The sequence below is a fragment of the Hemitrygon akajei genome, chromosome 25, assembly GCF_048418815.1.
Source record: "Hemitrygon akajei chromosome 25, sHemAka1.3, whole genome shotgun sequence".
Classification (NCBI taxonomy): domain Eukaryota; kingdom Metazoa; phylum Chordata; class Chondrichthyes; order Myliobatiformes; family Dasyatidae; genus Hemitrygon; species Hemitrygon akajei.
In genome coordinates, this window is record NC_133148.1 from 61,797,206 (window position 1) to 61,808,551 (window position 11,346).

The 11,346-nt window shown below is 51.6% G+C and overlaps 1 protein-coding gene across 2 annotated transcripts in view; it reads left to right on the forward strand.

The window, feature by feature from the left end:
* Positions 1-2,442: 2,442 nt before the first annotated feature.
* LOC140716646 (exocyst complex component 3-like protein 2) overlaps positions 2,443-11,346 on the forward strand; it is a 107,218-nt gene continuing 98,314 nt past the window's right edge. The window contains exon 1 of one of the 2 annotated variants that reach the window (XM_073029481.1): positions 2,443-2,737. The gene's annotated coding sequence lies outside the window, so the exon portion shown is untranslated. Of the gene's footprint in view, positions 2,738-10,643; positions 10,834-11,346 lie in introns of those variants that run through there. The other variant, XM_073029479.1, reaches the window with a different exon arrangement.

The window sequence follows — 11,346 nt, forward strand, 5'->3', positions numbered from 1 at the left end:
TGATTTGAGGTGTATAGCTAAGCAGGGAGGAGTGTTGTGTATTTAATATTTCAGTAATAAGCTCTAAGTAATAATGATGAAGTATTTGTTGTTGTTTACATAAATCACTATGTCATTACACTACTGCTTCGTAAGTGCAGTAAAAATGAAGCAGATCCACGTCTGTCGGCTCAGTGTTTTACTTTCGATTGGTTTTATGTTTCGGAGTTACAAGACATAACACAAACAAGTCATGCAAATAGTTACAAAATGGAAATTCTCTCATTGTAACACTGGGTTTTAGAGTCCTGGCACCTGCTGCTCGCCGTTGAGGTGGGTGACGTTATCCACGCTATCGGCTTTTATTGACTGAAGAACAACACTACATCCTGGGAAAATGAGGGAGAGCAGCAGACCACAGTCGCCTTTATACAGGGGTCAGTGGGAGGAGCTACAGGAGCAGTCAGCAGGGGGTCTGTGGGAGGAGCCACAGGAGCAGTCAGCAGGGGGTCTGTGGGAGGAGTCACAGGAGCAGTCAGCGGGGGGTCTGTGGGAGGAGTCACAGGAGCAGTCAGCGGGGGGTCTGTGGGAGGAGCCACAGGAGCTGTCAGCAGGGGGTCTGTGGGAGGAGCCACAGGAGTAGTCAGCAGGGGGTCTGTGGGAGGAGCCACAGGAACAGTCAGCAGGGGGTCTGTGGGAGGAGCCACAGGAACAGTCAGCAGGGTGTCTGTGGGAGGAGCCACAGGAGCAGTCAGCAGGGGGTCTGTGGGAGGAGCCACAGGAGCAGTCAGCAGGGGGTCTGTGGGAGGAGACACAGGAGCAGTCAGCAGTGGGTCTGTGGGAGGAGACACAGGAGCAGTCAGCAGTGGGTCTGTGGGAGGAGCCACAGGAGCAGTCAGCAGGGGGTCTGTGGGAGGAGCCACAGGAGCAGTCAGCAGGGGTCTGTGGGAGGAGCCACAGGAGCAGTCAGCAGGGGGTCTGTGGGAGGAGTCACAGGAGCAGTCAGCAGGGGGTCTGTGGGAGGAGCCACAGGAGCAGTCAGCAGGGGTCTGTGGGAGGAGCCACAGGATCAGTGGGTCTGTGGGAGGAGCCACAGGAGCAGTCAGCAGGGGGTCTGTGGGAGGGGCCACAGGAGCTGTCAGCAGGGGTCTGTGGGAGGAGCCACAGGAGCAGTCAGCAGGGGGTCTGTGGGAGGGGCCACAGGAGCTGTCAGCAGGGGTCTGTGGGAGGAGCCACAGGAGCAGTCAGCAGGGGTCTGTGGGAGGGGCCACAGGAGCTGTCAGCAGGGGTCTGTGGGAGGAGCCACAGGAGCAGTCAGCAGGGGGTCTGTGGGAGGGGCCACAGGAGCAGTCAGCAGGGGTCTGTGGGAGGAGCCACAGGAGGAGTCAGCAGGGGGTCTGTGGGAGGAGCCACAGGAGTAGTCAGCAGGGGGTCTGTGGGAGGAGCCACAGGAGTAGTCAGCAGGGGGTCTGTGGGAGGAGCCACAGGAGCAGTCAGCAGGGGTCTGTGGGAGGAGCCACAGGATCAGTCAGCAGGGGTCTGTGGGAGGAGCCACAGGATCAGTCAGCAGGGGTCTGTGGGAGGAGCCACAGGATCAGTCAGCAGGGGTCTGTGGGAGGAGCCACAGGATCAGTCAGCAGGGGGTCTGTGGGAGGGGCCACAGGAGCAGTCAGCAGGGGGTCTGTGGGAGGAGCCACAGGAGCAGTCAGCAGGGGTCTGTGGGAGGAGCCACAGGAGCAGTGGGTCTGTGGGAGGAGCCACAGGAGCAGTGGGTCTGTGGGAGGAGCCACAGGAGCAGTCAGCAGGGGGTCTGTGGGAGGAGCCACAGGAGCAGTCAGCAGGGGTCTGTGGGAGGAGCCACAGGAGCAGTCAGCAGGGGTCTGTGGGAGGAGCCACAGGAGCAGTCAGCAGGGGTCTGTGGGAGGAGCCACAGGAGCAGTCAGCAGGGGTCAGTGGGAGGAGTCAGCAGGGGTCTGTGGGAGGAGCCACAGGAGCAGTCAGCAGGGGGTCTGTGGGAGGAGCCACAGCAGTCAGCAGGGGTCTGTGGGAGGAGCCACAGGAGCAGTCAGCAGGGGTCTGTGGGAGGAGCCACAGGAGCAGTCAGCAGGGGTCTGTGGGAGGAGCCACAGGAGCAGTCAGCAGGGGTCTGTGGGAGGAGCCACAGGAGCAGTCAGCAGGGGTCTGTGGGAGGAGCCACAGGAGCTGTCAGCAGGGGTCAGTGGGAGGAGCCACAGGAGCAGTCAGCAGGGTCTGTGGGAGGAGCCACAGGAGCAGTCAGCAGGGGTCTGTGGGAGGAGCCACAGGAGCAGTCAGCAGGGTCTGTGGGAGGAGCCACAGGAGCTGTCAGACAGGTATATCTAGTTCACCACATTCACCCCCCCCCCTTTGTTTAAAAAAATCCCCAAGTATATTTACAGGTTAAGTCTATCAGGTGGTCGAATCGTTCGCTGCGATCTACGTAGCTCCGGCTGCAATTGCACAGGTGCCGGAGGTGGTGTTTGCACCGGAGGCGGAGAGTGGGTTGGTTCTGTCCCAACAGGCGGTGTCAGGGATTCCTCGCGTGTGTGCGAGGTCCCCGGAATAGACGCGTACGAGATGCCCGGTACATGAGTGTCGTGAGGAGTCTGTGCTGGGCACGGTGTTTGCGGTGTCACCTCGGGTACAGGGTTCATAGTTACTGTGGAGTGTACGGGGTAGTGGTCTGCTGCTCCGGCGGGCGCCAGGTCGCGGACTGAGACCATGTCCTCCCGCCCATCAGGTAAGACCACGTAAGCATACTGGGGATTAGCATGCAGGAGGTGAACCCTCTCGACCAGCGGGGAGTATTTATTACTCCTCACATGTTTTCGGAGCAGCACTGGCCCCGGGGACGTCAGCCAAACTGGTAGGGTGGTCCCAGTGACAGACTTCCTGGGAAAAGAGAATAGGCGTTCGTGAGGGGTGGCATTGGTGGACGTACATAACAGGGAGCGGATAGAGTGGAGTGCCTCAGGGAGGACCTCCTGCCATCGGGAGACCGGCAACCCTTTTGACTTAAGGGCTAAAAGTGTGGCCTTCCACACTATGGCATTCTCCCTCTCCACCTGGCCATTCCCCCGGGGATTATAACTCGTGGTGCGACTAGTAGCAATGCCCCTAGCTAGCAGGAACCGGCGCAACTCATCACTCATAAAGGAGGATCCTCTATCACTGTGGATATAGCAGGGATATCCGAACAGAGTGAAGAGCTGGCGCAGGGCTTTTATGACCGACGTGGTAGTGGTGTCGGGGCAGGGAACGGCAAAGGGGAATCGCGAGTACTCGTCAATAATACTGAGAAAATAGACATTGCGGTCGGTGGAGGGAAGGGGGCCCTTAAAGTCGACACTCAGTCGCTCAAAGGGGCGGGTGGCCTTGATAAGTTGCGCCTTTTCAGGATGGTAGAAGTGCAGTTTGCACTCAGCGCAGTTCTGGCAGTCCCTGGTCATCGTCCTGATGTCCTCCAGGGAGTATGGCAGGTTCCGGGCTTTAATGAAATGGTAAAATCGGGTGACCCCCGGGTGGCAAAGTTGGGCATGAAGGGCATACAGCTGGTCGAGCTGGGCACTAGCACACGTTCCCCGGGATAGGGCATCAGAGGGTTCATTGAGCCTGCCAGGCCGGTACAGGATATCATAATTGTAGGTGGAGAGTTCTATTCTCCATCGCAAAATTTTATCATTTTTGATTTTGCCCCGCTGTTGGTTACTGAACATGAACGCAACCGAGCGCTGGTCGGTCAGCAAGGTGAACCTTTTGCCGGCGAGATAATGCCTCCAGTGCCTAATAGCTTCCACTATGGCCTGGGCTTCTTTCTCCACCGCGGAGTGCCGAATTTCAGAGCCTTGAAGGGTACGAGAAAAAAACGCCACTGGTCTGCCTTCCTGATTGAGGGTAGCAGCCAGTGCAAAGTTGGAGGCATCACTCTCTACTTGGAAGGGAATGGTCTCGTCCACCGCATGCATCGTCGCTTTGGCAATGTCCCCTTTAATGCAGCTGAAGGCCGCGCAGGCCTCAGCAGAGAGGGGAAAAGTGGTAGACCTGACCAGGGGTCGGGCCTTGTCTGCGTAATGGGGGACCCATTGGGCGTAATAGGAAAAAAAACCCAGGCACCGCCGGAGGGCCTTGAGAGTGGCGGGAAGAGGGAGTTCTAACAGGGGGCGCATACGGTCGGGGTCAGGGCCAATGACCCCGTTCTCCACGACATACCCAAGGATAGCGAGTCGTGTGGTTCTGAACACACACTTGTCCTTGTTATAAGTGAGGTTCAAAGCATCGGCCACTTGGAAAAATCGTTGGAGGTTGGCGTCATGATCCGACCAGTCGCGACCACAGATGGTGATGTTATCTAGATAGGGAAATGTGGCCTTCAGTTTGTACTGGTGATGGGTAAGGCTGAACCTATGACGGACTGGGCTATAGCCACCAGGTTTTTGTTCCCGAGTATCAGTGTTTCCATACCAGTCACGATACCCTCCACTGTGCACCTTTAGAAGTCTGTCAAAGTTTTAGATGACACGCTGGATCTATGCAAACTTCTAAGTCGGTAGAGGCACTGCCTTGATTTCTATGTGATGGCACCCACCTGCTGTCCCAGAACAAGTCCTCTGTCAATGAATTTAAGTTACTGACCCTCTCCAGCTACGATCCCCGATGACGACTGGCTTCTTCCTCCTATAGTCAATATTCAGTTCTTTGGCTTGCTGATGAGCGTTGTTGTTATGGCATCATTCACGGTGTGATAAGAAAGGTGTATCAGATCCGGGGAGCGTGCAGAGGAGATTCACCAGGAAGTAGTCTGGATTTAGCTATGGGAAGAGATTGGATAGGCAGGTCTTGATTTTCCTGGAGCAAAGGAGCTGAGGGGTGACAACAGAAGTATGTAGCGTAAGTATATAAAATTATGAGAGGTATAGCTAGGTTAAAGAGTCAAAATCTCTTTCCAGGTTCCATGGATATCAAAAACAGCAGGGTGTAGTTTTAGCAAATGGTCGATCTCTTAAAAGAGATCGAAGGAGCTAGATTTTTGCACAGAGCTTGTTTGATATCTGGAATATTCTGCAAAAGAGGTGGTAGAATCAGATGCAATCACTATGTTTATGAGGGTTTTAAATGGGCATTTAAACATGGCATGGGCCTGAAAAGGGCAAGTGGAGTTTGCCTAGATGGGCTAACAGGTCAGCACTGACTTGGTGGGCTGAATGGCCTGTTTTTGATTCTATTTTAGGAGCCTGTTAAGCTATCAACACCCAGTTCAACACTTCCCCTTGCTACTGAATCCCATCTTCCTGACCAACAGGCCGAAATGCCACCACCATGACCATCTTCAATATGGTGCCCCACAGGTCTCTACTCCCTGTACTCTTACCATTGTGTGGCCAGATTCTGCTCTCTTTGTCTACTGGTTTGTAGATGATGCCAGTGTGGTGGGGCCTATCACAAATAACGATATGTCAGAATGCTGGAAGGAGGTACAGAGAGCCTCCTGACATTGTGTTGTCATGACAACAACCTTTCCCTCAATGTCAACAAATCGAAAGAGCTGGTCATTCACTTCAGGAAGGAGGGCTGTGCTCCTGTTTACATCAATGGTACTGAGGTCAAGAGGGTTGAGAGCTTCAATTTCCTCAGAGTGAACTTCACCGATAGCCTGTTCTGGTCCAACCATGTAGATGCCCCAGTCAAGAACACTCACTGCCATCTCTACTTCTTTAGGAAGCTACAGATATTTGACATCTCACTTGACCCTCACCAATATTTATTAATAGACTGTACAAGGCATCCTATCTGGATGCATCGTGGTTTGACAACTGATCTCACAACACCAAAGAAACAGCAGGGAATTATCAATACAGCTCAGCACGTCACTGAAACCAGCATCCCCTCCTTGTCCAGACTTCTCACAATCTTAGGAAAGCAGCCAGCAGAATCAAAGACCCCACCCACCCCAGATACTCCATCTGGGGGAGGGTATGAAAACACGTATCACCAGGCCTAAGGACACCTTGCACTACTGAACGGTCTCCTAGGACCCTTGATCACACAATCCACCTCGTTGTGGCCTGTAGTTACTGCGCTGTACTCTATTTCCTAATTGTAACTCCTCTTCCTCTGAAACCTATTGTTTTACCCTGTTCTGCCTCAGTGACCTGGTCTGGGTGAACAGGGTCCAAGACAAGCTCTCATTGTAATTCAGCACATGTGACAACCATAAACCAATTTATCAAACAAACACGAGGAAATCTGCAGATGCTGGAAATTCAAACAACACACACAAAATGCTGGTGGAACACAGCAGGCCAGGCAGCATCTATAGGGAGAAGCACTGTCGACGTTTCGGGCCGAAACTTCATTAGTCCTGACGAAGGGTCTCGGCCCGAAACGTCGACAGTGCTTCTCCCTATAGATGCTGCCTGGCCTGCTGTGTTCCACCAGCATTTTGTGTGTGACCAATTTATCAACCCCATTTACATCTTGCAGAGAAAAGAACGAGGCCATACAATAAACATGCAATAGCTGAACAACAGAAAACCCTGGGAGCCCGTCGAGTCACGTCACATGATGGAGGATCAGGAGGTAAGCACTGGACACAGTTTGCAAAGGGCGGTGTGAAATCCTTCATACTCAAAGTAAATTTATTATCAAAGTACATATATATCGCCATATACTACCCTGTCTTGCAGGCATATGCAGGAAAATAAAAAAATACAATAGAGTTTATGAAAAACCATATACAATAGTTCTCTTCGTGTTGCTGCTATAGGGAAGGAGGTACAGGTTCAGGAACAGTTATTACCCTTCATCCATCATGTTCCTGACCCAGTGTGGATAACTTCACTCACCTCAACACTGAACTGATTCAACACATCAGGCTCCTGAACCAGTGTGGATAACTTCACTCACCCCAACACTGAACTGATTCAACACATCAGGCTCCTGACCCAGTGTGGATAACGTCACTCACCCCAACGCTGAACTGATTCCACACATCAGGCTCCTGACCCAGTGTGGATAACTTCACTCACCCCAACACTGAACTGATTCCACCCATCAGGCTCCTGAACAAGTGTGGATAACTTCACTCACCCCAACACTGAACTGATGCCACACATCAGGCTCCTGAATCAGTGTGGATAACTTCACTCACCCCAACACTGAACTGATTCAACACATCAGGCTCCTGAACCAGTGTGGATAACTTCACTCACCCCAACACTGAACTGATTCCACACATCAGGCTCCTGAACCAGAGTGGATAACTTCACTCACCCCAACACTGAACTGATTCCACACATCAGGCTCCTGAACCAGTGTGGATAACTTCACTCACCCCAACACTGAACTGATTCCACACATCAGGCTCCTGAACCAGTGTGGATAACTTCACTCACCCCAACACTGAACTGATTCCACACATCAGGCTCCTGAACCAGTGTGGATAACTTCACTCACCCCAACACTGAACTGATTCAACACATCAGGCTCCTGAACCAGTGTGGACAACGTCACTCACCCCAACACTGGACTGATTCCACACATCAGGCTCCTGAACCAGAGTGGATAACTTCACTCACCTCAACACTGAACTGATTCAACACATCAGGCTCCTGAACCAGTGTGGATAACTTCACTCACCCCAACACTGAACTGATTCCACACATCAGGCTCCTGAACCAGAGTGGATAACTTCACTCACCCCAACACTGAACTGATTCCACACATCAGGCTCCTGAACCAGTGTGGATAACTTCACTCACCCCAACACTGAACTGATTCCACACATCAGGCTCCTGAACCAGTGTGGACAACGTCACTCACCCCAACACTGGACTGATTCCACACATCAGGCTCCTGAACCAGAGTGGATAACTTCACTCACCCCAACACTGAACTGATTCCACACATCAGGCTCCTGAACCAGTGTGGATAACTTCACTCACCCCAACACTGAACTGATTCCACACATCAGGCTCCTGAACCAGTGTGGATAACGTCACTCACCCCAACACTGAACTGATTCCACACATCAGGCTCCTGACCCAGTGTGGATAACGTCACTCACCCCAACACTGGACTGATTCCACACATCAGGCTCCTGAACCAGTGTGGATAACGTCACTCACCCCAACACTGAACTGATTCCACACATCAGGCTCCTGACCCAGTGTGGATAACGTCACTCACCCCAACACTGGACTGATTCCACACATCAGGCTCCTGAACCAGTGTGGATAACGTCACTCACCCCAACACTGGACTGATTCCACACATCAGGCTCCTGAACCAGTGTGGATAACGTCACTCACCCCAACACTGAACTGATTCCACACATCAGGCTCCTGACCCAGTGTGGATAACGTCACTCACCCCAACACTGAACTGATTCCACACATCAGGCTCCTGAACCAGTGTGGATAACTTCACTCACCCCAACACTGAACTGATTCCACACATCAGGCTCCTGAACCAGTGTGGATAACTTCACTCACCCCAACACTGAACTGATTCCACACATCAGGCTCCTGAACCAGTGTGGATAACGTCACTCACCCCAACACTGAACTGATTCCACACATCAGGCTCCTGAACCAGAGTGGATAACTTCACTCACCCCAACACTGAACTGATTCCACACATCAGGCTCCTGAACCAGTGTGGATAACTTCACTCACCCCAACACTGAACTGATTCCACACATCAGGCTCCTGAACCAGTGTGGACAACGTCACTCACCCCCAACACTGGACTGATTCCACACATCAGGCTCCTGAACCAGAGTGGATAACTTCACTCACCCCAACACTGAACTGATTCCACACATCAGGCTCCTGAACCAGTGTGGATAACTTCACTCACCCCAACACTGAACTGATTCCACACATCAGGCTCCTGAACCAGTGGTGGACAACGTCACTCACCCCAACACTGGACTGATTCCACACATCAGGCTCCTGAACCAGTGTGGATAACTTCACTCACCCAACACTGAACTGATTCCACACATCAGGCTCCTGAACCAGTGTGGATAACTTCACTCACCCCAACACTGAACTGATTCCACACATCAGGCTCCTGAACCAGTGTGGATAACTTCACTCACCCCAACACTGAACTGATTCCACACATCAGGCTCCTGAACCAGTGTGGATAACTTCACTCACCCCAACACTGAACTGATTCCACACATCAGGCTCCTGAACCAGTGTGGATAACGTCACTCACCCCAACACTGAACTGATTCCACACATCAGGCTCCTGACCCAGTGTGGATAACGTCACTCACCCCAACACTGGACTGATTCCACACATCAGGCTCCTGAACCAGTGTGGATAACGTCACTCACCCCAACTCTGGACTGATTCCACAACCTATGCCACTTGCTTTCAAGAACTCTACAACTCACGTTCTCACTACTATTTATTGTTATTATTATTTTTTATTCTCTCAACTCAAGCTGGTAAAACCCGAGGTACAGACGTAGCTAAGTAAACTCCTTTCTCAATTGCTGGGAACTTTCTGGTGGTGTTTAGTGTTGTGACATTCTGAAGAATTACAGAAACATTGCAATGTCAGCCTAATTGTCTAATGCCATTGTGTCGTGACTGTGGGGGTGATGCCAGTTGTAGATTGTACGGTCCATAGTCTTTCAATTTCCTCTTCTAATTCAGGGTATTTCTGGTACTTTTCACTTATTGATTCCTGCAAGTTATATGTGTTTTTTAATGGCTGTTACCTATTACGTAAGCTGTTCTTGCTCATTTATACTGTATTACATCCCAATGGTTATTATCGATTGTCCTAACAGATCAGTCGAAATATAATTTGTGGGTCCCTGACCCTAAAATTGGACCAGGCCGGGTGTTTATATTAAGGTATGGTTTCTTTTGTGAGTTTGTATTTTTAAAGCAAGGTTTTGGCGAATGCCGCTTCCCAGCTGATCGTGCCGTGGAAGTGATCAGATTGAGTTAAACTGCTGCAGGATCCTGTCGCTGTGTCAGGGTTGTTTCTGGCCTCTCTTGGCATTTTCTGCATTTATCATCTTGAATTTGTTGCTTTTATTATGAATTTTTGATTTTTTTTTGTGTGTGTGTGTTATGGCCACAAGGAATCCCTGTGTTTCTGAGATGAGGTCTCCAAGTCTGAGCCAGGCTTTCCGTGTTTCCTTACCCACGTGTGGTCTTCTCGCCTGTAGTTTTTCATGGCATCTATTGTACTGTCTTAAACTGCGAATGCCCGCAAGAAAATGAATGGTGACATATACCTACTTTGATAATAAATTTAGCTCGAGCCTTGAAAAGCAAGGTCAAGGAAAAGAAAACAAATTGTGCAAGTGAAACATTAAATAATGAATATTGGGAATATGAGTCCTGGCTGACTCAGGGTCGTTTGGTGCGTTAGCGTTGACCGAACTGGGTCACTCTCGGATCTGTTCATTACCCGGCGCCGGCGGGTGGCACGGAGGAGCCGCTGTCTTCCAGTTCTGGCAAATCCGCGTTCAATCTTGATTTTCCGGTGTTTGTGTGCGTGTGTGTGTGTGTGTGTGTGACTGGAGTAATTCCAGGTCAATTCTTCGGGGGTGGCACGGCGAGGTGAAGGGAAACGGGAGGGGGGACTTAGGGGGCTCTTTGGACAGAGATGTCGGGCTTTCGATCACAGCGTTGTGAAACACTGCGGCGTTGATCCAAAACTGTATTACAAAAATTTACAAGTCAGGTCACCGAGGGGGAGGATCCGCGTGGGGAAACTCCACCGCTTTTCCCTGTTGGTCGGTTCTCAGAATTGAGGTCAGAATTCCCAACAGCTCGCAGCAGAACGCTTCTCTCTCTCCGGCACAGGTATGGTACCGCAGCCTTGTCTTCTGTCTCTGCTCGGGACGGGGATTTGTCCCCGCGGTGGCTCCTTTAACTGTCAGGTTCATTAACAAGCCTTCCCCAGGCCTGGGACCGAAAGCCCGAGCGTTATCGCACCCGCATATATTGTACATTTTTGTACACGTCGCTTCGATCCCATCTACAGACTACGCTCCTCTTCTCGGAGTTTATTTGTCTTCGAGGGACAACAGTAATTGCTGGAAGGGCTCCGCGGGTCGGCAGCATCTGCGGGGGTTGGAGGGGATAGACAGCGGACGTATCGGGTCGAGATCCTTCATCAGGACCCGGTCAACTGGCCTTTCTCCTCACATCAACCCCATGCAGATGCTGTCTGACCCTCCAGCGTTTTTTGTCTGTTGTTCCAGATTGCAGCATTCGCGGATTCTTGCGCCTCTTTCCCCTCAAGTTCTCCCTCTTTCTCTTTCTCTCTCTCCTCTTTCTCCCTCCTCTCTGTCACTCCCTCCCCCTCTCTCTCTC